This window comes from Canis aureus, chromosome 9 (genome assembly GCF_053574225.1).
Source record: "Canis aureus isolate CA01 chromosome 9, VMU_Caureus_v.1.0, whole genome shotgun sequence".
Classification (NCBI taxonomy): domain Eukaryota; kingdom Metazoa; phylum Chordata; class Mammalia; order Carnivora; family Canidae; genus Canis; species Canis aureus.
In genome coordinates, this window is record NC_135619.1 from 25,053,483 (window position 1) to 25,076,250 (window position 22,768).

At 36.5% G+C, this 22,768-nt stretch overlaps 1 long non-coding RNA gene across 1 annotated transcript in view; it reads right to left on the reverse strand.

Moving 5' to 3' along the window:
- Nucleotides 1–1,277: 1,277 nt before the first annotated feature.
- Nucleotides 1,278–22,768, reverse strand: part of LOC144320513 (uncharacterized) — a 44,579-nt gene continuing 23,088 nt past the window's right edge. The window contains exon 3 of the long non-coding RNA XR_013386149.1: nucleotides 1,278–1,404. This is a non-coding gene — a long non-coding RNA (uncharacterized LOC144320513). The remainder of the gene's footprint in view (nucleotides 1,405–22,768) is intronic.

Consider the following 22,768-nt stretch of genomic DNA (forward strand, 5'->3'; position numbering starts at 1 on the left):
AAACCAAAACAAAATGAAACCAAAAAAAAAAAAAACTACCGTTAAACTGGTAGTTATCAAACTTTTCTGTATGTTAGAATCATTTGAGGAGCTTTGAAAGTTCCCAATGCTCTGGCTGCATTCTATATAAATTAAATCAGTATCTCTTGAGATAGAACCCAGGCATCTCAAGTATTTAAAACTCTCCAGGTATTTCCAATTTGCAGTCAAGTTTAAGAGCCAGTGGCTTAAATAAGATAAAAGATAATTCTCTCTCGTGTAAAAAACTAGTTTAGAGCTTATAAACAGCTTTACAGGGTCATCAGGGACTCAGACTCCTATTTTTCCACAGTTCCATCTTCAGAGTCTACTCGTTATAAGAGATATCTAATAAATCTCTGGCGATACAGCTTTATCAGGCAGGCAACAGAGAAAATAGGAGGGAAAAAAACTTTGCACCCCTTCTCCTTATAGCCTTCCCAAAGTCCCATCTAATGCTTACACTTTCATGTAGGTGAACAGAAGTCACACATATGAACATAATGCCCAGTTTTCTCCTACAAAAGATGGATGCTGGAGTCAAAAAAGCAATCTTTCACATCATGCTTAAAACACCACCAAATTGTTTACATCTGCCTCCCACATTGAAAATATAAAAATATTATAATTTAAAAATCTAGTCAAAGGTCCTGTATCCTATCGATGTTGAATCAGACTACAATAAAAATTAAAAGCTAGCAAGTTAATGTTTATGCCTCCCAATCTGATTCCTTGGTAGGGATCTACCAAAGTAGATGTCCTCATTGAGAATAATAAAGAACAACAGGGAAGAATGTTTTGGTTTAATGTTATAATGTAGATGCTTCCAAAATATGCAGAATGTGGATTGGAATGTTATGATGGCACAACGATGAATAAAAGGGGAAAGATAAATATTATGATGTATATTGCCCAAAAGGAACAATCAATGGAAAAATGTTTTTAAATAATATTATAATTATACACACACACGAGTGTTCAGTTTTTCAAAAATAGTTTGTGCTATAAAAATATTAGAATAGAGGGCAGCCCGGGGGGGGCTCAGTGGTTTAGCGCCACCTTCAGTCCAGGGTAAATAAAATCTTAAAAAAAAAATATTGGAATAGAATGGTGTGAAGACAGATGTGAAGACATGTATGTTGCTGAAATATATACCAACACTTGGCCAAAAGAGCCAAAAATGCATAATTTAAAATTCTCAGTTCTTTTTTTTAAGATTTTCTTTATTTACTCATGAGAGAAAGAGAGAGAGAGGCAGAGACACAGGCAGAGGGAGAAGCAGCCTCCATGCAGGGACCCCTACGTGGGACTCGATTCCAGGTCTCCAGGATCTAAACCGCTGAGCCACCCAGGCTGCCCAATATTCTCAGTTCTAAAAGAAGAGTTCTTTAAAAAAAAAAAAAAAAGAAAAAAAAAAAAGGTAAGTGATGGTACCATACTTGAAATTAATATATAGCTCTTCAATTTTAAGTCAAATGGAACCTAATGTCAGGACTGAAGAGGCTGAGATTTTACCAAACAAATTAGCCTGCCATCATCTTACTAATGCTGGAGAAGACTCTGGAGTCTGAGATGAAGAATGACTTATTATCACAGCAAAAACAATAGCCAGAATATCAGCATTTTTATGCCACTTCCCTGAGCCCCATTCCCATAATGTAATGTAAAGAGGACCAAGTGACACCTGTACACATGGTGGGTTGCATTAATGGTGATGATCCCTAGGCTTCATGAACCCAAATATTTTATAATGGTCAATAAGTATACTCGCCCTTTTCCAGGAGGGAGACTCTCTATTTTACAAACTGTAAACAAACTTTCACTTTGTTCCAGAGGGTGGCACTGTCCATATCTTTCAAGACCATTTGCTATACAAATATCCTTGAAAAGATAGCCCCCAAAAAAAAAAAAAAAAAGATAGCCTAAAACAAGTGGCAATCAGTGTCTCGCCATATTCTTTTCAATGAATGATGCCCAGTGCCCAATGCCAAATGTTTGATAATATTTTTCTCTGTCCTTTCTATATTCGTACATTTACTCATGTTGAAATGTTGGGGTGCCAAATATTTTGTGTTTATAACCATCATTGATATCACCTGTCTACATCTTAAGGCCTTTGCATACTAAGTACTTTTTAAATCTCGTTTTCTCCCATTTCTACTACCATTGCATTGATCTTCATTCCTTCAGTGTTCTCTTGTACCTGGGCACTAACCACCTAACTAGTGAAACATGTACCCACACTGAAGCAGCACAATCTTTTTCATAAGGCAAGTCTGGTCATTCATATCATCTACCCCATTAGTCTTAGAAAAAAATTAAAGCTATTAACTGGCTAACAAGCCATGCAATTATTATTCTTGTATTCTTTTTCCAACCTAATCTCACAGAAAACTCTTCTTGTTCTTGATACTACTTCCACACTGGCCTCCTTCGGGTTCTTATTTTTCTCACACACCCACTTGCCAGACAGCCACAGGATTCGATGTTTCTTACTCACCTGATTAACTTGTCCATAGTTTAGTTCAAGAATCACATCCTTAACGAGTCTTCCTTAAACTCTCTAGGTGTTAAATGCCCTAATTATGAGACCTTAAAGTCATAGGTATTTTTCCTTTATAAATACCTTAAACACTCACCATTTAACTTTTGTTTGTGTGATCATTTTATTAATTTCTGCTTCCCCCAATAGATTATAAGTGATTTGAGAATCAGGATAATATCTGTTTCTGGCCCATCATTATCTGTGACACCTCACTGAATGCCCTGGTATCAGTATATAATCAACAACTGTGTAAAAATAACTTAATTGCTGAACTTACCACTGTATGGATTATGATAAGAAAAAAAGGAAAAGTTCATTTTAATAATGGCTGGTTACTGGGTAAGTAATATTATAATCATGTAATTGAGCTTGATGCAGCAATTATAGTATACAGAAATACATATTCTATAAAGAATGTTCTTAATATACTATTAAATAAGTAGACTGAAAAGAATATTGCAAATAATATAATTCTACTTAAATGTACAAATGTAAAAGTATATGAAAGTAAATACACCAAATCTTTTGAATGACTGGATTTCATTTCTTTTTTTTTTCCTAGCTAAATAGCATTTTCTGTTTCTTTCATACATTTTATACGATTTAAAAAAAGTACACATGAAATTGAAAGTTTTAAAAATTTGTTAACATATAGGTAAGCTTTATATATAACACACCTACAATAGTCATTTCAGAAAATGCTGTGTGCTATTTGCAGTCCAATTGAATGATTTTAAAGAAATAAATTGGATGTATAAAACCATCCTATGGAGACTAGAAACACATATATTAAGCTTACAGTATCATCATAATGACATGAAAGGCCATATAAAATTGAATCATGTTGGAGATTTGAAAATATAATTCTTGTACTTCCCAACTTTTATTATAAACGTAAATAGATGGTATTTCCCTCTCCTTACATAAGGATCCACAGTTATAATCAATATCCTCTAATAGAGCTGAATTTTCTCTTACATTACAAATTGCAATTGACATTATAGAACAATAATGGCTTTTATGCATTATATACTGAAGCATGTTTTAAATGGATCCCCAATGGCTTAAGGGAATTATCAGTTGTTCTCTAAATATATACCTGAATTTTAGAAGGTGACTTTATTGATGCATAAAAGGACATTTCAGATAGTGACTTTGATTTTTACACTATGCTGAAGAAGTATTTTTGAGAGGTAACCATCAGAGTTGAGTTGGACCATTTCTGGATGTAGGTAAAAGGGTACACTGAAAAAGAATGTTTACCATAGAAAAATCTGAAACAGAAGCTAAAAATTGGAAAATTAATAAATTTTGTTCTTAGTACAAACAAATAGAGCTATCAATAGAATTATACTGAATTTTACATTGGGGAACTAATTTCAGTCAACATATCCATAGTGACTGTAAATGTGTAAAGACTGGCCTAGTTAGGAATTCTAGAGACAAATTATAAATAATAGGATGAATTTATGAATGGCCTCAATGTTTTCCTTGTTTCTATAGTTTACTAGTTAGCAAAATAAATTTTAAGCTTAATTATTTGCAAATAATGTTTACTTGTTTGAGAAATAGTGATAAAAAAAAAAGTGTATTGACAGGAATTCTGTTAAAGGCAGGAGTCTAAATGCTTGCCTCTATTAAATCCCCTCCTTGGAATTAACCCTAAGTAAGCATAGAGGAGAATGAATAGATAGAAAAGAAATATGGAAGCCCAAAGCTAGGGAAATTTTTTTTTAAGACTTTATTTATTTATTCATGAGAGACACAGAGAGAGGCAAAGATATAGGCAGAAGGAGAAGCAGGCTCCCCACAGGGAGCCTGATGAGTGATCTAGTCCCAGATCCTGGGATCAAACCCTGAGCTAAAGGCAGACACTCAACCACTGAGCCATCCAGGTGTCCCATTAGAGAATGTTTTAAATGCATATTACAAATGTTGATATATTTCTTCCATGTATAGAATACACTTATAAATTAAAAACAGGGGATCCCTGGGTGGCTCAGCGGTTTAGCGCCTGCCTTTGGCCCAGGGCGTGATCCCCGGGATCGAGTCCCACATCAGGCTCCCTGCGTGGAGCCTGCTTCTCCCTCTGCCTGTGTCTACCCCTCCCTCTCTGTGTCCTTCATGAATAAATAAATAAAATCTTTTAAAAATAATAAAAAATAAATTAAAAACAATGCAAGCATTCATTTGGAAATCTAGGCCAAGAGAATTCTGGCCATTTCTATTTTACCCTCTCATTTAGGGAAGTGGAATCTAGAAACTTCAGCAAGACAAGGAAAAGATGAGAATCACTCCCAGTTAGTACACTTTTTCAAGTACCATATAAAGAAAAGGGAAACTTAAAACCACTTTGGGTGGTTTTCTCTAACACTGGTTATCAAAAGGGAAATAGTGACCTACAAACAAATAGGTTAGGGAATTTCTCTATTATGGATGATAAAGGAGAGTTGAAGTGTGGAAGTTTGACAGGCTCTGAGAAAGAGGAGCTCAATCTACCAACAGATATTTTCCTTACTAAGAAGTAAAAAAGGAAAAAAAAAAAAAAAAAAGAAGTAAAAAAGGTAGACAATTACAAATGGATTCTCCAAACAAAAACTCACAGGAAGTAGTACTCTCCTTTTTATTTCACTCAGGAGTAACAGAAAGTTTTCAAAAGGTGTGACAGAGCACCTCTTAGAACCAAAGAGGACAAAACTATATAAATTAGGATTAAACACTATGTACCTGGAGTGGAGATATAATGAGTGGTACTATGGCTAAAGAACACTCACTACTAGGGCATAGAAAAAATGGGCGGGCATCAAGTTCTAAATCTGGTACTGCCCAGAATCTTAGTTTCTTTTCTAGGACCTCTTGATAGATAATGCTATAATAGAAATATTTACTATCCAGACATCACTCTTAAGGAAGTTATGTGAATAAGTGGAATGGAACTCAAGACAAAACTACCCATGCTACTTTTTTAACAGCTTAATGGAAGTTTATACAAGGCACTGAACATATTTAAAGTATACAACATGATGAGTATTGACCTATGTATATATTTGTGAAACCATTACCATAATCAAGTTAGTAATTATATCTCTCTTCTCCCAAAATTTTCTTCTATCCCTTTGTGTTTTTGTTTTGTTTTAAAGATTTTATTTATTTATTCATGAGAGACACACTCAGAGAGAGAGGCAGAGATACAGGCAGAGGGATAAGCAGGCTCCACGCAAGGAGCCCGATGCAGGACTCGATCCGGGGACCCCTGGATTACGCCCTGGGCCGAAGGCAGGTGCTCAACCGCTAAGCCACTCAGGCATCTCTTTGTTTTGTTTTATTGTGGTAGAATACTTAACATGAAATTTACCCTTTTATCTTTAAGTGCACAATACAGATTGTCAATTATTGACACATGTTGAACAGCAGATGTTTAGAACTTATTTTTCATAGCTGAAATTGTGTGTCTATTGAATAAAAACTCACTCAACCACTGGCAACCACCATTTACTCTCTGCTTCTATGAGTTTGACTATTTCAGATACCTTACATAAGTGGAGTCATGCATAATTTGTCCTTTTTATGGCTGCCTTATTACTCTTGGTATAATGTGTTACAGGTTCCATGTTGTCACATATGGCAGGATTTCCTTCTATTTTAAGGGTATATGATATTCCACTGAATGTATTTACTGCATTTTCTTTATCCACTCATCTGTCAATAGACCTTTAGTTTGTTTCTATCTCTTGACTATTGTAAATAATAATAAGGAAAGTGCAGATAACTCTTCAAGCTCCTGATTTCAATTATTTTGAATATACACACAGAAATAGATCACACAGTAGTACTCTTAGTTTTTTGAGGAATTTCCATACTGTTTTATATAGTGGCTGCACCATTTTGTATTCCCACCAACAGTGCACAAGGATTCCAATTTCTTCACACTCTCGCCAGTACTTGTTATCTTTCATTATTTTGTGTCTTTTTAAAATACCCTTCCTAACAGACATGAGATGTTTCTTATTGTGGTTTTAGTTTACATTTCCCTGATAATTCATGATACTGCGTATATTTTTATATACCTGGAACCTGAGGGCCCTTTATACATCTTTGAAGAATTGTCTACTCAACTTCTTTTCCCATTAAGCAAATGCCAGCCCTGACTAAAGGATGAGATGCAAAAAATGGGACAATAAAGTGGGCATATATGGCAAAAATTCTGTGCTCCCTCCCAACTCATTTCCTCACCTTTGATTAAGACAAAACGCTCCTTGGTGAAGAAAGTGTAGGTACATTAAAAAAAAATCCAATGCTCATATGATTTTACTACTGCTCAAGTTTATAAAATAAGAATTGAACTTAAGAACTACCATATGATCAGCAATTCCACCTCTGGGTTTATATTCAAAGGAAACAAAATCACTATCCCAAAGAGATACCTGCATCTCTATGTTCACTGCAGCATTATTTACAATAACCAAGACATTACATGGAAACAACCAAAGTGTCCGTTGATGGATGAATGGAAAATGAAATGTGATATCATTTTACTCAGCCATAGAATAGAAGGAAATCCTGCCACATACAATACCATGGATGATTCTCAAAGGCAATATTATGCTAAGTGAAGTCAGACAAAGACAAATATTGTATGATCTCACTTATATGTTGAATCTAAAGAAACCAAACTCATAGAAACAGAGATCAGAATGGTGGTTACCAGAGGTGGGGTGGGGAGTGGGGAAATTGGAGAAAGGTGGTCAAAAGGCACAAATGTCCAGTTATAAGACAAATAAATTTGGAGGATATAATGGATGGCATGATGACTATAGTTAACAACATTACAGTGCATATTCAGAAGTTGCTAAAGGAGTAAATCTTGAATGTTCTTATCACAAGGAAAAGAAATGTATAACTATTATGAGGTGATTAATGTTAACTAAGCCTATTGTGGTAATCATTTTACAATATATTCATATATCAAATCACGTTATATACTTTAAACTTATACAGTGTTGTATGTCAATTACATGTCAATAAACCTGGAAAAAATAACAAAAATAATAATAAAGAACTGAGCCTTAAGTACTCCGGGATTTCTAGTGTCTAAAGTGTCAATCAGAAAGAAAAGCAATATTTTCTGGAGAAACATCTCTTCTTTGCAGGCCTCAAAGGATTATCAAAGCTAAGTTGCAGGAAAAAGAAGAAGTTAACAACAAAGTCACCATGATATGACAAAGAAAAATAAAAGACACTAGAATAATATATCTGAGAATTAATTCCTAGAATTATGAGATTTAAAAATATCAAAATATATACCTAGTATGTGTCAAAAAATAAAAATTGTGCTTAAAATATTAGTTCAGTGCAAGAGAATTTAAGAAAGAAAAAAGTACCTAGAAATTATTTTCATATATATAATTGAAATTAAGACTCAATGTAAAGTTTATCTCTTAATAACAGATTAGTCTGAGCTAAGAGAATTAGAAATCTGCAAGACATAACTGAGAAAATTATCTAGAAAACAAAAAAAAAGGACAAAAGATGAAAAATTATAAAAAGACATTAAGAGACATAAGATAAAGTGAATGGACCTAGCAAAAGTCTAATCAAAGTATTAAAATGAAGGAGACAATTGAACAGAGGAAATAGCCACATAAATAATGGTGAAAATTTTCCAAAAGAACTAAAAGATCAATCCACAAATTTAGAAAACCCAATTAACTATCAGGAAGATAAATAAAAATAAATATATACATCTATATATATATCATAGTGAAACTATAGAACACTTAAACTAAAAATCTTAGATGAAATTAGAGAAAAGAGATTAAAAAACTTCTAAAGAGAGAGATAATTAGATTGACAACTGACTTCTAAACAGCACAATGGAAGCAAGCAGCATTAGCAAGAGAAAAAAATGGAATTATAAGAAATAACTAATTAATTAAAAAGAAAGCAAATAAATCTCCCATAAAATCTAAAAAAAAGTCACACTGCATAAAAATTAAATAGGAAGTGTGTATCTTTGAACAAGAGACATATAAAAATCATAAAGATACAGGAAGTATGAAAATTAAAAGCTAGAAAATGATATAAGAAATTTTTAACTAAAAGAAAACATATAACTAAAGCAATATCAGACACTATACACTTTAAGCAAAATGGATTACTAAAGAAAATAAAGTCACTTGTGAGTAAAGTACAACAAATTTGTGTCTCTTTCTCTAAAGACACATTTAACCTTGAAGTAACTTGCCATCTCTCTTCACCTGGAAACCTGATAAAAGTTGACTGTCAGCTGTATTGCCAGGCAAGATTGCTTATGGTAAAAACAACTGCTGATTGGTAAATTGTATTTGACCTAGAGGTATGGATGCACTCGAAATGCTTAATAGGAAGCCATAGTTTTAGAATTCCTTAAGGATAGTGATCTTCATACAGATCATATTTCTAATGGGTATGGATTATGGATATGTACTTGGATTATGGATAAACTTGGAGTATGGATAATCTTGGATTATGTACCTAGATACATGATGAGATATATTGGCTCTATATTGGCTCTGAGCCAAAATGAACCCTAAACCCACTGATGTGACCCTAAACGCTTGTACCTGAGAGCTAACACCTAGAGATCAAAGGGAATAGTTCCTAAACAACTGTGTAAACTATTGCAAAGAATAATGCAAAAGCCACTTCCCCTAAAGAGGATGCTGCATTATTGGCAAGCTGTGTTTCCTGTCTCTCTGAGTAAATCAGTGCCATGTGTGGCCTATTCTGGTGCTGTGAATCTGAATATGTAATTGTCCTTAAAATACCCCTCAATACATACTGATAAAACATTCAGTATTTTATTGATGCTTCAATGCATAATAATAAAACAGTAAATTCCTCAGAGAGATATAACAATTCTAAACTATAAAATTCTAAATTATTATTCACCAAATGTAATAGCCTCAGCCTCAAAATATATAAAGTTAAAATTGTTACATGTATAAAGAGAAATAGATAAATCCACAAGTATTGTGGACTATATTAGTATAGTTGTCTCAATAGCAAGATATTAAGCAAACAAAAAATTCATTAAGGATAAGGAAAAAATGAGGCAGGGTGGCAGGGACTCAGTGGGTGAGCATCTGCCTTTGGCTTAGGTCATGATCCCTGGGTCCTGGGATCCAGTCCCTCATCAGGCTTCCTGTGGGAGCATATCTACAGAACATAGTACCTAATAGCTACAGAGAATATATTATTTTCCAGAACACACAGAAGATTTACTAAAACTGGTCATGTACTTGGCAATAAAGTATATCTCAATAATTTTCGTCAGTCTAATATCATTATACCACCCTCTCAGACAAAATAATTGGAAGTTTAAAATAACAATTATAAACAGAGTATTTGTAAATGTTTTGAAACTAAGAAATATACTATCAAGGGACACCTGAGTGGCTCAGTCTGTTAAGCGCCTGCCTTCAGCTTAGGTCATAAACCCAAGGTACTGGGATCCAGCCCCATTTTGGGCTTCCTGCTCAGAAGGGAGTCTGCTTCTCTTTCTTCCTCTGCCCCTCCCCCTACTTATACACACACACTTTCTCTCACTCTCTCTCTCTCAAATAAATAAATAAAATCTTTAAAAAAAATAAGTATACTATGAAATAACTGGTAGTCAAGTAAGGAAAAGGGAAATTAGAAAGTATTAAAACAATGAAAATTAATATATTACATTAAAATATATGGACTCTAGAAGTATTTATTTTTTTTATTTATTTTTTATTTTTTATTTTTTTTAATTTATTTTTTTATTGGTGTTCAATTTACTAACATACAGAATAACACCCAGTGCCCGTCACCCATTCACTCCCACCCCCCGCCCTCCTCCCCTTCCACCACCCCTAGTTCGTTTCCCAGAGTTAGCAGTCTTTACGTTCTGTCTCCCTTTCTGATATTTCCCACACATTTCTTCTCCCTTCCCTTATTTTCCCTTTCACTATTATTTATATTCCCCAAATGAATGAGAACATATAATGTTTGTCCTTCTCCGACTGGCTTACTTCACTCAGCATAATACCCTCCAGTTCCATCCACGTTGAAGCAAATGGTGGGTATTTGTCATTTCTAATAGCTGAGTAATATTCCATTGTATACATAGACCACATCTTCTTTATCCATTCATCTTTCGTTGGACACCGAGGCTCCTTCCACAGTTTGGCTATCGTGGCCATTGCTGCTATAAACATCGGGGTGCAGGTGTCCCGGCGTTTCATTGCATTTGTATCTTTGGGGTAAATCCCCAACAGTGCAATTGCTGGGTCGTAGGGCAGGTATATTTTTAACTGTTTGAGGAACCTCCACACAGTTTTCCAGAGTGGCTGCACCAGTTCACATTCCCACCAACAGTGTAAGAGGGTTCCTTTTTCTCCGCATCCTCTCCAACATTTGTTGTTTCCTGCCTTGTTAATTTTCCCCATTCTCACTGGTGTGAGGTGGTATCTCATTGTAGTTTTGATTTGTATTTCCCTGATGGCAAGTGATGCAGAGCATTTTCTCATATGCATGTTGGCCATGTCTATGTCTTCCTCTGTGAGATTTCTGTTCATGTCTTTTGCCCATTTCATGATTGGATTGTTTGTTTCTTTGGTGTTGAGTTTAAGAAGTTCTTTATAGATCTTGGAAACTAGCCCTTTATCTGATATGTCATTTGCAAATATATTCTCCCATTCTGTAGGTTGTCTTTTAGTTTTGTTGACTGTATCCTTTGCTGTGCAAAAACTTCTTATCTTGATGAAGTCCCAATAGTTCATTTTTGCTTTTATCTCTTTTGCTTTCGTGGATGTATCTTGCAAGAAGTTACTATGGCCGAGTTCAAAAAGGGTGTTGCCTGTGTTCTTCTCTAGGATTTTGATGGAATCTTGTCTCACATTTAGATCTTTCATCCATTTTGAGTTTATCTTTGTGTATGGTGAAAGAGAGTGGTCTAGTTTCATTCTTCTGCATGTGGATGTCCAATTTTCCCAGCACCATTTATTGAAGAGACTGTCTTTCTTCCAATGGATAGTCTTTCCTCCTTTATCGAATATTAGTTGCCCATAAATTTCAGGGTCCACTTCTGGATTCTCTATTCTGTTCCACTGATCTATGTGTCTGTTTTTGTGCCAGTACCACACTGTCTTGATGACCACAGCTTTGTAGTACAACCTGAAATCTGGCATTGTGATGCCCCCAGATATGGTTTTCTTTTTTAAAATTCCCCTGGCTATTCGGGGTCTTTTCTGATTCCACACAAATCTTAAAATAATTTGTTCTAACTCTCTGAAGAAAGTCCATGGTATTTTGATAGGGATTGCATTAAACGTGTATATTGCCCTGGGTAACATTGACATTTTCACAATATTAACTCTGCCAATCCATGAGCATGGAATATTTTTCCATCTCTTTGTGTCTTCCTTAATTTCTTTCAGAAGTGCTCTATAGTTTTGAGGGTATAGATCCTTTACATCTTTGGTGAGGTTTATTCCTAGGTATCTTATGCTTTTGGGTGCAATTGTAAATGGGATTGACTCCTTAATTTCTCTTTCTTCAGTCTCATTTTTAGTGTATAGAAATGCCACTGACTTCTGGGCATTGATTTTGTATCCTGCCATGCTACCGAATTGCTGTATGAGTTCTAGCAATCTTGGGGTGGAGACTTTTGGGTTTTCTATGTAGAGTATCATGTCATTGGCGAAGAGGGAGAGTTTGACTTCTTCTTTGCCAATTTGAATGCCTTTAATGTCTTTTTGTTGTCTGATTGCTGAGGCTAGGACTTCCAGTACTATGTTGAACAGCAGTGGTGAGAGTGGACATCCCTGTCTTGTTCCTGATCTTAGGGGAAAGGCTCCCAGTGCTTCCCCATTGAGAATGATATTTGCTGTGGGCTTTTCATAGATGGCTTTTAAGATGTTGAGGAATGTTCCCTCTATCCCTACACTCTGAAGAGTTTTGATCAGGAATGGATGCTGTATTTTGTCAAATGTTTTCTCTGCATCCAATGAGAGGATCATATGGTTCTTGGTTTTTCTCTTGCTGATATGATGAATCACATTGATTGTTTTACGGGTGTTGAACCAGCCTTGTGTCCCAGGGATAAATCCTACTTGGTCATGGTGAATAATTTTCTTAATGTATTGTTGGATCCTATTGGCCAGTATCTTGTTGAGAATTTTTGCATCCATGTTCATCAGGGATATTGGTCTGTAATTCTCCTTTTTGGCGGGGTCTTTGTCTGGCTTTGGAATTAAGGTGATGCTGGCTTCATAGAACGAATTTGGAAGTACTCCATCTCTTTCTATCTTTCCAAACAGCTTTAGGAGAATAGGTATGATTTCTTCTTTAAACGTTTGATAAAATTCTCCTGGGAAGCCATCTGGCCCTGGACTCTTGTGTCTTGGGAGGTTTTTGATGACTGCTTCAATTTCCTCCCTGGTTATTGGCCTGTTCAGGTTTTCTATTTCTTCCTGTTCCAGTTTTGGTAGTTTGTGGCTTTCCAGGAATGCGTCCATTTCTTCTAGATTGCCTAATTTATTGGCGTATAGCTGTTCATAATAGGTTTTTAAAATCGTTTGTATTTCCTTGGTGTTGGTAGTGATCTCTCCTTTCTCATTCATGATTTTATTAATTTGAGTCTTCTCTCTCTTCTTTTTAAGAAGGCTGGCTAATGGTTTATCTACCTTATTAATTCTTTCAAAGAACCAACTCCTAGTTTTGTTGATCTGTTCCACAGTTCTTCTGGTCTCGATTTCGTTGAGTTCTGCTCGAATCTTTATTAACTCCCTTCTTCTCTTGGGTGTAGGATCTATTTGCTGTTTTTTCTCTAGCTCCTTTATGTGTAAGGTTAGCTTTTGTATTTGAGTTCTTTCCAGTTTTTGAATGGATGCTTGTATTGCGATGTATTTCCCCCTTAGGACAGCTTTTGCTGCATCCCAAAGATTTTGAACGGTTGTATCTTCATTCTCATTAGTTTCCATGAATCTTTTTAATTCTTCCTTAATTTCCTGGTTGACCCTTTTATCTTTTAGCATGATGGTCCTTAACCTCCATGTGTTTGAGGTCCTTCCAAACTTCTTGTTATGATTTAGTTCTAATTTCAAGGCATTATGGTCCGAGAATATGCAGGGGACAATCCCAATCTTTTGGTATCAGTTCAGACCCGATTTGTGACCCAATATGTGGTCTATTCTGGAGAAAGTTCCATGTGCGCTTGAGAAGAATGTGTATTCAGTTGAGTTTGGATGTAAAGTTCTGTAGATATCTGTGAAATCCATCTGGTCCAGTGTATCATTTAAAGCTCTCGTTTCTTTGGAGATGTTGTGCTTAGAAGACCTATCGAGTATAGAAAGAGCTAGATTGAAGTCACCAAGTATAAGTGTATTATTATCTAAGTATTTCTTCACTTTGGTTAATAATTGATTTATATATTTGGCAGCTCCCACATTCGGAGCATATATATTGAGGATTGTTAAATCCTCTTGTTGAATAGATCCTTTAAGTATGATATAGTGTCCCTCTTCATCTCTCACTACAGTCTTCGGGGTAAATTTTAGTTTATCTGATATAAGGATGGCTACCCCTGCTTTCTTTTGAGGACCATTCGAATGGTAAATGGTTCTCCAACCTTTTATTTTCAGGCTGTAGGTGTCCTTCTGTCTAAAATGAGTCTCTTGTAGACAGCAAATAGATGGGTCCTGCTTTTTTATCCAGTCTGAACCCCTGCGCCTTTTGATGGGGTCATTAAGCCCGTTCACGTTCAGAGTTACTATTGAGAGATATGAGTTTAGTATCATCATGATATCTATTCAGTCTTTGTTTTTGTGGACTGTTCCACTGAACTTCTTCTTAAAGGGGAATTTTAAGAGTCCCCCTTAAAATTTCTTGCAGAGCTGGTTTGGAGGTCACATATTCTTTTAGTTGCTGCCTGTCTTGGAAGCTCTTTATCTCTCCTTCCATTTTGAATGAGAGCCTTGCTGGATAAAGTATTCTTGGTTGCATGTTCTTCTCATTTAGGACCCTGAATATATCCTGCCAGCCCTTTCTGGCCTGCCAGGTCTCTGTGGAGAGGTCTGCTGTTACCCTAATACTCCTCCCCATAAAAGTCAGGGATTTCTTGTCTCTTGCTGCTTTAAGGATCTTCTCTTTATCTTTGGAATTTGCAAGCTTCACAATTAAATGTCGAGGTGTTGAACGGTTTTTATTGATTTTAGGGGGGGATCTCTCTATTTCCTGGATCTGAATGCCTGTTTCCCTTCCCAGATTAGGAAAGTTTTCAGCTAGAATTTGTTCAAATACATATTCTGGCCCTCTGTCCCTTTTGGCGCCCTCGGGAACCCCAATTAAACGTAGGTTTTTCTTCCTCAGGCTGTCGTTTATTTCCCTTAATCTATCTTCATGGTCTTTTAATTGTTTGTCTCTTTTTTCCTCAGTTTCCCTCTTTGCTTTCAAGTTGTCTTCTATGTCACTCACTCGTTCTTCCACCTCGTTCACCCTCGTCGTTAGGACTTCTAGTTTGGATTGCATCTCATTCAATTGATTTTTAATTTCTGCCTGATTAGCTCTAAATTCTGCAGTCATGAAGTCTCTTGAGCCCTTTATACTTTTTTCTAGAGCCACCAGTAGCTGTATAATAGTGCTTCTGAATTGGCTTTCTGACATTGAATTGTAATCCAGATTTTGTAACTCTGTGGGAGAGAGGACTGTTTCTGATTCTTTCTTTTGAGGTGAGGTTTTCCTTCTAGTCATTTTGCTCAGTGCAGAGTGGCCAAAAGCAAGTTGTATTGGGAAAAAGAGAAAAAGAGAGGAGAGAAAGAAGGAAAGAAAAGAGAAAGAGAAAAAAAAAAAGGGAAGAAAAAGAAAAAAAAAACGAAAAAAAAAAAGAAGAAGAAAAAGAGAAAGAAAAAGAAAGGAGAAAAAAAGGGGGTGGGGGAAGGAAACAAATCAAAAAGCAAAACAAAACAAAAACAAAAACAAACAAACAAAAAAAGAACCACCGGGGAGTATCTTCTGATTCTGTGTACTTTAAGTCCCTTGGCTTCTCCTAGAAGTTGGCCGTCTAGCTGGTGTTCTGGGGGAGGGGCCTGTTGTGCTGGTTTTCAGGTGTTAGCAGTTGGGGGAGCTGCTGTGCCCCTGCCTGGTGCAGGGCTCAGTGGGGGTTGTTTACCCCGTGAGGCCGCGGGAGGAACAGCCCCAGTGGCGGGGCAGCTCTGGAAACCTGGATTCAGCTCCGGCAGGAACTACTCCGTCTGCAGGGCCTGGAGGCTCCGGGGCGGGGCCGCTGATCTGCTCAGCTGGGGCAGGAGCGTCCTCGCTGTCCTGGGCCCTCCCGGCCTCTGCCTGTCCCGGGGGAGGCGGGATCCTGGGCTGTGTCCCGGCGCCCTGTGCTCCGGAGCCTGCGCTGGTGGATTCGCGCTCCCGCCCCGCAGCCCCCTCCGCGGAGCTGCCGCCCGAGCCCCTCCGAGCTGCTCCTGGAACCGCGCAGGCCCCTCTGCACGGAGCCTCTTCCTCTGCCCGAGCCCCTCCGAGCTGCTCCCGGGGCCGCGCAGGCCCCTCCGCGGAGCCGCCGCCCGAGCCCCTTCAGCTGCTCCGGTCCCGCCGGGCCCCGCCGTGCGCGCTGCAGCCCTTAGGGAGCTCGGCGCACTCTCCCGGGGCGCAGGTGCCTGTTAGTGTCCCCGGGAGCCCGAGGGCATCCCCGCCCTCCTGGGTCCTGCTCCCACTCCCCGCGAGCCCCTTTCCGCCCGGGAAGGTCGGTGCAGCTCCTGCTCCTCCGGGACGGGGCTCTCCTGTCCTGGGGACACTCGCCCCGGCCTCAGCCCGGCTCCTCGCGGGCCCCTCCCCCTTGGAGGCCTTTGTTTCTTTATTTCTTTTTCCCCGTCTTCCTACCTTGATAGATGCGCGAACTCTTCTCACTGTAGCATTCCAGGTGTTCTCTCTTTAATTCTCAGGCCGAATTCATAGATTTTCAGGATAATTTGAAGGTTTTCTAGGTAGTTTGGTGGAGACAGGTGATTTGGGGACCCTACTCTTCCGCCATCTTGCTCCTCCCCCTCTAGAAGTATTTAGTTGGACATTTGTGACCTCATATGCTTATATAAAAAGAAACATTGAAAATGAATGATATAAACATCTACTTGAATAAGTTATTAAATATATATAATAAAATGAGGGTAGAAGAATGGAAATTTTGAAAATAAGTGCCGAAGTTAATGCATTAGAAGACAAACCTACAATAGAGGTCAACAATGGGTTAGAATTCACTAAATGCTAAGACAAGACCAACATCTCAGTAGATTAACACAATAAAGGTTTATGTGTTGTTCATGTTCAGTGAAAGTAATGGGAGTTGGGGAGTAAAGGGGACAGGGAACTCTGGTCGTTGCAGTCACTCCTTGTCATTCTTTGTATTATGTTTGACAGTTCACCAGGGCCTCTAACTCCACTAATTAGTTATTTGTACCCTGTTATCAGAAAACTGATGAAAGCAAGAGATCATGGAGGATTACAAAGAAGGTTGAGTATTTATTATTTATTTATTCATTCATTCATTCATTCATTCATTCATTAGAGACATAGAGAAAGGTAGAGACATAGCAGAGGGAGAAGCAGGCTCCCTGCAAGGATCCTGATGTGGGATTTAAACCTGGGACTCTGGGATCATGCCGAGCCGAAGGCAGACACTCAACCGCTGAGCTACCCAGGTATCCCAAAGGCTAGGTTTTTAAAGCTTGGTCTGGGAATGGTCTATATCATTTCTGCACAACTAGCATTTCTACCTATATTATAGTGGCTAAAACTTAAGATATAACTTCATGTATTAGGGGTCCTGACAAATATAGTCTAGCTGTATTTTCTAGAGTAACTGAAAAAAAAAAAAAAGGAGGCAACAAAATACTACAGAATCTGACAGAATTGGTTCTTTAAAAGATCAATAAAATTGATAAGCTTCTACCAATATTAATCAAGAAAAAGGAAGGGTGCCTGGGTGGCTCAGTCAGTTGAGCATACAATTCTTGGTTTCAGCTCAGGTCATGATCTCAGGGTCCTGAGCTCCAGGTTGGGTTCTGCCCTCAACATGAAGTCTGCTTGAGATTATTTTCCCTTTCCCTCTTCCTCTGCTCATCACCCTCACTCACACTCTCTTTTTCTCTAAAGTAAGTAAGTAAGTAAATAAATAAATAAATAAAATCTAAATAAAAGAAAAAAGAGAGAAGGCACAAATAAAATGAATTAGAATTAAAGAGGTATACATAAGTATAGTCAGTACAAACAAGGAAATAAAATGAAGATATTATAAATAAAGACCAACAGATGTGAAAATTGAGGTGAAATGAACATATTTCTGTCAAGTTTAATTTACTAAAACTGACTCAAAAATGACTAAAAAACTAGTCCTAAAACTATTAAATATTCAGTCAATAAGCAAAGATATCTTCATATATGATAGCCTTGATGAGAAATAATTCCCTGTGGGTTTCTCATTTCTCTGTATGTCTTGTAAACAAAGGCACCAACTGGGTTTATGGGCTGTTTTTGTTTTTTTGAAAATGTTTGTAGAGCAAACATCCTTGGGAGAAGTAGATTCTCCCTTCAGAACAAAAGAATATTTACTTATTCTGCAATATGATAAAGACCATGTCTCCCTCTTTGGTGAAGGTAAGTAAGGCAAGCAAACTACACATTATAAGAGATTTAGGTTCCCTAAACTTAGGGTTTCTCTCCTGTAATGCAACCCAATTACTGTTCAGAAATTGAGGCTTCGGGAACTGGTGCGAATGCAGATGCTCTGACCACTACTATTGTTGTAAGCAATAAAGTCCTTTGTCTCTAACCCATGTGTTTCATGTCCTCTCAGCCTCCATGCAACTGTGACAGACTAACTAAACTTGCTGGCTTGCAAACAAGATAAAATCCCAGATCCTTCACATCCCTTCTATGCCATGGACAGTTTCACAGGTGATTATCTCCAAATATTCAAAGATGAAATAATTCCAATGGTACATAAAACACTCTCGAAGCTATCAAATATTTAAACTCAGTAGTCAAAATTCTTTCTTTGAAGAAAACTTGGCATCTGAGTAATTTGCTGATTTCAACTAAACATTCAAGAGTCATTTTAACTCAAATTGAAATTTACTGTTTTTTTTTCCTCAAAAGCATACTCAAACATTTCTAGGTAAAGAAAGAGAGAGAACACTTCATTCTAAGTAAAATGGACACATTGTCTTGCTATTAAAATTCCCCTTCAACAAAGATTTTTCCAGCAACAGTGAGGGCTGTCAGCAGGCAGCCTCCATCTCTTAAGCCCTTTAGGGCTTGCCTCAGACACAGACAGCTGCCTAATCTTTTCTCAGTCCCCCCTTTTCTCTCCTTTCCATAAATGTTGATCCTTTGTAAATATCTTACACACCAAATTCTGTCAGCATCTGCTTCTGGAAGACAAAACCTGAGATACCAAAATGGGAAAATTTTGCTAATAAGCATTGATGTAACAAACCTAAAGAAAAATATCAGCAAATAATAATCTGCAGTATATTAAAAAGATAATAAAACGTGACTAATCTGAGTTTTTTCAATGAGTGAAAATCGCATTTAACATTAGAAGATTCAATAATGAATTCCACCATATTATTAGATTAAAGGAGAATATAATATAATTACCTCAAAAGACATAGAAAATATAATTAATAAAATTTAATAACTTTTAATGTTCAAGAGTACCTTAGTTAACTGTTAACAGAAAGGCATTTCTTTAATTGGACAAAAGGTTCCTAAAAATCCTACAATAAGCATTGTGTTTATGAAAAGTGAAAGCTTTCCCTTTGAATTAGTAAACAAATTAAGGATTGCTACTAGCAGCGCTTTTAATCAACATGATGCTTGAGGTTCTAATAAGAAAAAAACAAAGTTATAATTATTTAAAGAGAAGGAACAAAATGTTTATCATTTATAAATGATATGATTACATATTTTGAATATCTAAACTCTCGTATAAATTATTTTATTGATAAGAATCTGGGGGACACCTGGGTGGCTCAGCGGTTAAGCGTCTGATTTTGGCTCCTGGACTCCCGGAATCAAATCCTGCATCAGGTTCCCTGCATGGAGCCTGCTTCTCCCTCTGCCTGTGTCTTTGCCTCTCTCTCTCTATGTCTCTCATGAATAAACAAATAAAATCTTTAAAAAAAATAATTTAGGGGGCTGTTGGATATGAAAATCAATGTATAAGTATTAATGACATTTCTATTTTTCAAAAAAGACAAATTAAAAATTTGAATGACCATTTAAAAGCATCAAAATAAAGTGTACAAAAGTATATTGAACAAACTACCTACAAAATCATAAAACAATTTAAGATATTTAAGATCTAAATGAATTTAGTAAACATGCTGATTCTTTCCAAATTGATGTACAGATTCAATGCAATCTCCATGTAAATTTATTTCAATGTAAACATATCTTTGTAGAACTTGAAGAGCTGATCCTAATATTTTTAAGCACAGAGGTTCAAAGATAGCCAAGACTCTGAGCAACAGCAAAGTGCCACACTGGTTTCAAGATATTTTTTCACAACTTAGAGTAATTTGGACACTTACACTAATAGTGTTGGTATGAGGGTGGGAAAATAAACAGAAAAGATTAGATGGGTCAAAAACTGACATATGCATGAACATTTATGTAAGACATAGATGGTATTGCTGATCAGTGGAGAACCATGAAATAGTTTCTTTAAATGTTTGCTATACAGGGTGAGTCCCATCTGGGTCATCACTTCTGATTAACAAAGTTTGGGACAAATTTCACAATATCATATGTTATGGCTTAATTTCCACTGGCACAAGCAGAAATTAACGTATACAAGGGTCAAAAAAAGAATAGAAGACACTATTGTTTTGATTTTCCTGTACCTAGGCCAGAGTACTGCTAAATCCACACAAAAAAAAGTCCATACGCTACTCAGAAGACACAGTCCCTGTATATATAAATTGTTATGGGTGAAATATAAAAAGCAGACTTTTCAGTTGGCTAAATAGGGTGTTATGCCAGTCTATCTGTCTAAGATTTTCACAATTTTTACTCATTTTGTCTTGGAAATCCGTGTTTTAGAAACCAATGGAAATTGCATTTCCCTGCTGGAAGGACATATTATTGGGTCTATTGGAAAGTGAACTGAGGTCCAATCTCAAACCCTGAGACCATAAGCAACACACAAACTTTATATAGCACTCACATCTATAATATGCAAGGTATTCCTACAAACCAGTAAAATATGAAAAAAACTTGAATAGATGTTTCATAAGAGTTACTGTAAGTGGCTAACATATAATAATTGCTCAACTTCATTAACAACCAAAGAAATACCAATTTTAATGGGCATATTTAAATATATCAGAATAACATATGTTAAAAAGCTTGATAATGATACCATATATTGATGAAGATATAAAACAACAGGAACTTTGCAGGGCAAATTGCCCCTGCTTTTAACCATGGTTTGATATTATCTGGTACAGTAATCTTTTGTATATGCTAGAACACAGCATTCTATTCTTTGATCCAGACATACTCTGTGCGCAGCTAGATCAGAAAACATACATGAGAATGTAGATAATAGCATTCTCAACAATAGTCAAAAAGTGGAAACATCCTAAATGTCTCTTAACAGTAGAATTGTATAAAAATCATGGTATTTTCTTGTAATAGAATAATCTACATTTATCAATATGCATAAATCTCAATACCATAATTTTTAGTGAAGGAAGGAAGTCAAATAATTGAATTATACATACAGCATAACTGTTTATGTATCACTAAACTACATAATTTTAATGTTATCTAAAGGGTCATACCACATAACAAACTATAAAGAAAAGCAAGAAAACAATTATCACATAAGTCAGAACAGTGGTTACCTCTAGAAGGAGGGAAAGTCTGCCATTAGAGAAAGTGTTGACACGAAGGGAGGTTTTAAGGAACAGGTTATATTCTCTTTCCAATTGTGGTGGTTATAAGAGGGATGTTTCATTTCAAATTATTATTTTTTTTAAATTTTTATTTATTTATTATAGTCACACACAGAGAGAGAGAGAGAGAGAGAGAGAGAGGCAGAGACATAGGCAGAGGGAGAAGCAGGCTCCATGCACCAGGAGCCTGACGTGGGATTTGATCCCGAGTCTCTAGGATCGCGCCCTGGGCCAAAGGCAGGCGCTAAACCACTGCGCCACCCAGGGATCCCTCAAATTATTCTTTAATCTAGAATTATACTTTTATAAATTTATCTGTGTGTATGGTATTTTCACCATAAAAATATGGTGTTTGCAATATAATCAAAATATATATCAACTTATACATATATATCAGTATATAGAATCAAAAATCAAAAATACTTGAAAATAAATCTAACAAAGGAGGTGCAAAAATTTTGTGGAAAAAATCCAAAATTTATGTGGGCTGAAATTAAAGATGCTATGAGTAAATGGAAATACTCTGTTTCTGTAAATAAAGGACTCAACTTTGTAAAGATGTACAGTTAATCTCTAATCTACTCAAATCAAAAGCATCTTATTGCATGAATGTGAAGCTGATTATAAAATTCACAGTTAACTGCAAAGATTCAATGATAGCCAACATATATTTTTAAAAGGAGGAAATAACAGTAACTGTACCACTAGATATCAAGGTTTATATGAAACCAAATAGGGAGTCCAGAAACAAATTCATACATAACTGGACATTTGATTTATTCTATTATAGATTAATGGAGGAAAGGTTGACTTTTCAATTAATAGAGCTCGGTTATTTATTATTCCTCAAGGGAACAAAAAGAATTCTTTATATTATAACAGTTACAAAAATCAGCCCAGGTGAATCAAAGAATTAAAAGTGAAAGACCAAAATATGAAACTTTTAGGGACTCCTGGGTGGCTCAGGGCTAGTCCCACATTGGGCTCCCTGCATGGAGCCTGCTTCTCCCTCTGCCTATGTCTCTGCCTCTCTCTCTTTGTGTCTCTCATGAATAAAAAAATAAATCTTTAATATATATATATATTAGGATCATAATTACTTTTTAAAAAGATTTATTTATTATAGAGAGAGAGAAGGAGAGAGCCTGTGCAAAGGGGGAGGGGCAGAGGGGGAGGGAGAAGCAGATCCCCCTGCTGAGCTGAACAGGGAGCATGAACTGGGGATGGGGCT